Genomic DNA, 6,799 nt, shown 5'->3' with positions numbered 1-6,799 from the left:
AAATAATTTAAATTCAAGGAAATAATTTAAATACAAAGAAATAATTTAAATACAAAGAAATAATTTAAATACAAAGAAATAATTTAAATATAAAGAAATAATTTAAATACAAAGAAATAATTTAAATACAAAGAAATAATTTAAATACAAAGAAATAATTAAAATTCAAAGAAATAATTTACTTTCAAAGAAATAATTTAAATACAAAGAAATAATGTAAATACAAAGAAATAATTTAAATACAAAGAAATAATTTAAATACAAAGAAATAATTTGAATACAGAAAATAATTTAAATACAAAGAAATAATTAAAATTCCAAGCAATAATTAAAATTCAAATAAATAATTTAAATTCAAATAAATAAATTAAATTCGAAACATAATTTAAATACAAAAATGTTAGTGTATAAGTACATATTTTTTAATGAAACTTACAGAAAAAATGGATGATTTAGTTTAAAACGGATTTCTAACTAACAATATTATTATTATTTTAGCGCGGTCCTTATTCTGTATAAAAAACAAAAAAAACTGATTAATGAATTTTCTTATTAAAAAGTCGACTTAAGATAAAATACATAAAATACAGACAAATTATTAGGATGTGCGCACTGTCTCGAAACGAAAATGTCATATTCTAAAAAATAACGTAAATTGATTTTTTTTTAATGAGAAAATAAAATTTTATGAGGAGCGACACAGGAGATATAAGAGTCGCCATGATTTTTTTTTAATATGCTAAAATTCAAGGACGGACAATCGTGGCTTTCGTATATTTATGACTATTGCGAATGCCATAAGACAACTCAATTCCACTACCGATGACTTTGTTTGTATGCCAAAGAATTATAATTTTTAGTTAAAAATCGTAAATGTTGATAATTCTATTTTAAAATAATCAACTTACATGATTGTGGAGAGTAGCATTTTAGTTCCGGTACGAATACAACACCATAAATATTTTTTTTTTATATTTTTGTTTGTTTTTCTATTACTTAAGTCGAATTTGAAATAAAAGCCGAATTTTGCAAGTGTTATTAAACTTGTTGATACAAATGATTCGAAACTATTTGATCAAATGACAGGGGTATTGCCTGACAAACATGGGATTTAGACTCAATATGGCACCGTCCATCATGCAAACCATTTTTTCTGCTATCCTAACGAAGGACAAGCGTATACAGCAAGCAATATCCGCTTGTATTGACGATGTATATGTAGACGAAAGTGTTGTGCCTGCAGCACATGCGAAGGAGAATCTCAGCAACTACGGACTTCTCAGCAAAGAACCAGAGAAACTGCAGAATGGTGCGCGAGTGCTTGGTTTACAGGTCTGGGGAGGGGATAATGCTCTGCGTTGGCGAAGAGAGAACAAGGTCCCAGACATACCGCATGTCGTCACGCGACGAAATATATTTTCACTTTGTGGCAAGTTGGTTGGACATCTCCCCGTGGGTAGTTGGCTTCGTGTTGCTGTGGCATTTATCGAAAGGAGAGTATCTGACGAGGGTGGGACGACAAAGTAAATGACGCCCCCCACCCCAACACCATGATCAAGGAGGTCCTCATCAGACTTCGCAAAGAAGATCCGGCGCAAGGCAAATGGTGCGCCAAAGGCAAAGCTCTTGACGTCTGGGTTGATGCAAGCTCTCTCGTTACTGGTGTGTCATTGATATATAATGGGACTGTGATAGAGGACGCGTGCTTGTAACGTCCAGAAAAAAACACTCTCAACATATAAACCTAGCAGAACTCAATGGTATTATAAAGCAATGAACTTTGCAATACTCTGAAAGATGACCACCTTGCACTTATTCACCGATTCCGCATATGTCCATAAATGGATATCGAATATTCTTACCGGCAGAGCCAGGGTACGGACTGACATGCTAATCCGACGACGTCTTGATACAATAATGAAACTGGTGAAGGAATATGCACTGTTGATGAATGTAGTTTTGGTCAAATCTTGCCCCCCCCCAAAGAAAAGGCGGATCAATTGACGAGAATGCCTCAGCGGTGGCTTGATGCGATTAAGAGGAACACTGAACCTGTGCAACCTGTCTGCACTGCATCTGTGAACTCGGTCGGGTTGGACCAGATCAAAATTGTTCACCAACAAAGCGGTCATCCTGGTGTCAAGCGGACACTTTACTTTGTGAAGCGAATTAACCCTGAGGTTTCCAAGGCCGCAGTGAGAACCGTCGTCAAAGAATGCGAAGAGTGTCAGTCCATCGATTCGTCACCCATACACTGGTCAAAGGGGATATAAATGTTGAACAAACATCGCATAGAATAGCGATGGATATCACTCATTACGATTGAGCCCATTTTTTGACATTGATTGACTGCGGCCCCGCTCGGTTTGCGGTTAGGCGACGCATCGCTCGGCAGGATGCAAAATGTATAATCAATCAACTGAAGGCTCTTTTCTATGAACGAGGTCCGCCGTCAAAGATTCTAACGGATAATGACACTGCCTTTCGGGGCAGCTTGTTTAAAGCCTTAATGGATGAATGGAGAATCACACTTTGATTTCGTTGTTCATATGTTCCCTCCAGTAACGGCATCAGCGAGCGATGTCAAAGAAGTGTCAAAAGGATTGCAGCCAGGAAACGGTGTACCATACTGGAGGCAGTATATTGGTACATCGTTACGCCAATAGATGACTTGTCCTCTGCTAAAGCACCTGCCAGTATGGTCCATCGGTACTGCATACGGCTTAAAGGAGTTAACGGAATTAGGGCACCGATAGACAATCAACAGCAAACTGTCTACAAAACGGGTGATCGAATGTGGGTAAAAGCTCCACACGGACAATGTACTAAAAATATGGAGTGGGACGTGCGACTGGGAATTCCAGTATGCAAAATATATCGGTCGATGGAATGCCACGCCGTGTGACAGACCTGCGACTTGTAATAGAACTGGGCCCATCAATGGCTTGCTCTGACACGCCTTCAAAAAGTGGTAGTAAGAGATTTGTGACCATCAATGAGACGCTGGGTGAGCGGACACCCAGTGTGGGTGAAGATGGCAACTTAGTTGATGATATTCCAGATGAGGTCACAGTAAGTGTTGGAACTATTCCTGATGAAGACACAATGGTTGTTCTGCCACGAAGAAGCACAAGGCACAAAAGACCCTCCCCCTGAGTGTTTCATGTGTGAGTATAGGATCGGGGAGAGTGTAGTAGTAATTCTAATGCACTCACCTCCAAAAGACAGAAAGTCAGTTCTGTTTGCTGTCAACACACAGGGGATGGGAAAGGAAGAAGAAGAAGAAGAAGAAGAAGAAGAACAACAACAACAACAACAACAACAACAAGCGGTAGACGTGGTTGGTTTTATGGGAAAGGAGGTGAGACTAATCGCGAAAATTCCCGAGATTTGAGAGGAATAAAAGACCAAACTCGGACGGATGGGTGATTGTGCTTTTGCTGAAGCAGAGGAAACGGTGAGAGGAGAGAAAAGTTAGGCTGAAGGACCCAGTAGTTTTCAATGTGCAACCGCCATTTTTTGCGTGTGGTAACGTCAAAAGTTCGATTTCATATGCAACTACTGAGTCTTGCCGCTCTATGTGTCAGGGATGCAATACTGCTGAGTCGGTGTCAAGAGAAGGCGGAGTTGAAGTCAAACTCGTAAAAATGTTAGGAGTCTGAGTCGAATCAAATCTCCGAAGAATATACAGTGTAATCGAGTTGACATGCTGGTACTCGTCAGATCACACGGGTTAGGCGACATGAAGCCTTGTCGGTACTATATGGTTGACTATTTTGGAATACTAGGCGCTCTATTTCATTTCCCAACGATCGGTATATACATGCGACTGGAACCATCTATAAATTGGTATTCTGTAAACTTCCGTCCTTTAAGGGAAGCCAGCATACCAATATCACACGAGGTATTACTGGTTCGAAAGAATCAATACACAGCCTTGATATTGGAAGATTTTTAAATAAGAAGACAGAGTTGAATTTTGGAATCCTTGGAGTCAGAGTGGGCCTTATACCTTCGCCTCTCCAACCATGATCAACGCTTTACCCTTACAGGTACAACGAATAGCTATGTCCAACGTAGTAGACTATCTTGATCAGACAGCCTTGAGTACAATTCAGCGAATAATAACAGTAATCCGAATATCTGGCTAAAAGTAAAGAATTCGAATCACGAATCAAGACAGCAAGAACGCTCTATTTTAAGATACGCCCATTTAATCTTCGCGGTTAACAATGTAATTATTATTCCGACGGACAGTCCCTTGTACAGATTACTGATCGTATCAAAGGACATCCTTTTAAACTTCAACGTGACACGATGAGCGATGTAGCCTTTCATCGAGATACTTAGACTCCTGGTTACGCGGGCGTAATTAATCGTAATTATGCCCCTTGATTTAGTAAAGTCACCTCAGTTCGTTTTATTTACTTAGGAGTCGGATTAGGGTTACAAGGGGTGTATGGTGTTGGTGTTGGGGTTGGGGTTGGAATTAAGGGAATTAGAGACATTCAATTTATACAACACGAACGTTTATTTAGGCTTAATTTGAGCTTGAAAAAAATGTGTTTCAACTTTAATTGCATTATTTATTGGCGAAAACTCTACACTTCTTTGAGTCATTTAATGCTGAAACGCAGTGTGTATTCTAAACAATATATTGAAGACGAATCGCAAATGTGTGCACAGTATGTTAATAGTAGAGAAGTTCTAGTATTTTCACACCCCACTAATTATTAATTATTTACTAGCAGGACACGTTTCCTGGCGTTGTCGGGGATGTAATATCGGATACTGATTTAATTAATACAACTATCCGTAAATATTTTAGGTGTTAGAGTGAGAGATCAAAGTGCGTAGATTTTTTGCGTGTGATTCTACATAATTTGAAACGAAACAAACCGGCTAAAACTAAGGTTAGGTTAATTTAAGGTTAAGTAAGGATTATTATTTGCCACTTGCACGAAAAGTCACTTATTTAGATTAATTAGCTTTGGGCTAATAGGCCGGGAATCCGAACTTCAGTTCTCGGGTCGAGTCGTACAAAAGACTCAAAAATGGTACCTGATGCTGTGGCATAGTACCTACCTTTTTACCCTGTTGGCGAAAATACCACCTGACAAGTAGCAAAGTCCCACCCTACATTGTAGAGATCCCTAGATACCGTAAAGCCTTCTACACAAGTAGATGTTTTCCTTGAACTATTAGAAATGCAGAAGTTCAAGTATAATGTGAACAGACATCTCGCTGCTCAACACCCGAGATAGCATCCTTGCAAATGTGGTCCGATGTGGTCAAACGATAAGACATATCTTAATGGTGTAGAACCTTTCTGTTTGGTTCATATACCCAGTTTATCTCATAATCTTATGATTTAGTAACACTGTTTGAGGTAAATTAACAGTAAAAAAAAATGTAAGGAGTCCACTTATTTTTATATAATGCCAAAAACTGAAAATGACTCATACAAGACGAAATGTGCTTTTTGAAAAGGGTTTCTGTGTTCCCAAAGCCAAAATGAATTTCCATGAATAGAGCCTCTTTCTGAGAATTTCTCATGCGTGAAACACGATACCGCAGTACTACTTCTATGATACCTACAGATAATCATCTTCAAGGCTAATGTCAATAAATACTTTTCGAGCTGTCGCCTTAAGAAATAAAATCCTCTTATTATTATTCCTTGTTTTCAATCACATTTTTTCCTAAGCATCATCATTTATCAATGCCCGAAGGCTACTCAAGGATAAGGGCTAATGAGACAACACTGATGATTGCTAAAGATAGGGGAAGTTTGGCCGAATCTGATTATTTAAGGGTTCAACAAAAATTTATTGAAAACGACAATGTTGACAGTTGTTATAGCTAGATGAGCTTGTTGTGAATGCCTTACGAGGGAGACGCAAGATGAAACCTCAGTAACTCACTTACCATGAAATAACGATAGAGCAGATGAAGACTATCAACGTCTATATAACCCATCCATTTGCCAGTGAGGTGTTACTTGATTGTCGTAGGATCGTTTCCCGCGCCACCGGTGTGAACAAACGATCGTTTGTCGGGGAGGGTCACTTGATTCGTCATCATGTGTAATCAAACGGTATTCAAATACGATATTACATACCTCAATGGTGTGGAACTCTTGTATTTGGTTGATGTCCAGTTTATCTCATCGCTTCTTGAGTTGTTCTGGCTATGAAAGAATTGCTTGGGATCGATTTCTGGCTGTGATATCTGCTAGGATGGTGATAAATTACACGTAGCACATATTTGTAGAAAAAAAAACGCTTAACTACTTAATTTTACAATTATACGTTAATAAAACAAAAGCTATTAAATTACAAATGATTTCTTTAATCTTAGCCTAACTAACTAATTCTTTACCCGGGATGCAGGGGGGGGTATGCCCTTCCTCTCCCAACGGAGGCACCAAAATATGCGTGTTTACTGCATGCTGATCAGTCGAGATAGAGAAAGAGATAGAGAAATAGATAGATAGAGAGAGAGAGAGGGAGGGAGAGAGAGAGGGGGGAGAGAGAGTTTCGTAAGAATGGGATTGTGGAAAATCTATCGCATAACCATTACGCAACAGGCCCCATTACTCAAAAAAAATATTTGTGTTACTACGCTGAGAGTAGCACCTAACAAATAGTGCCACATCCATATTGTAAGAAAGAGGTGACGAACGGAGAATCAAACGTCACCCTCTTGGTTACGAAGTCGGTTTTGTATTCTGTCAAAACGAAACATGGTGTTATGAGCAGCAGATGTGACAATAGTACTAAATCCTAGCTTTTACTTG

The sequence above is a fragment of the Euprymna scolopes genome, chromosome 17, assembly GCF_053919585.1.
Source record: "Euprymna scolopes isolate OS-2025 chromosome 17, ASM5391958v1, whole genome shotgun sequence".
Classification (NCBI taxonomy): Eukaryota; Metazoa; Mollusca; class Cephalopoda; order Sepiida; family Sepiolidae; genus Euprymna; species Euprymna scolopes.
This window is presented reverse-complemented; position numbering follows the sequence as displayed.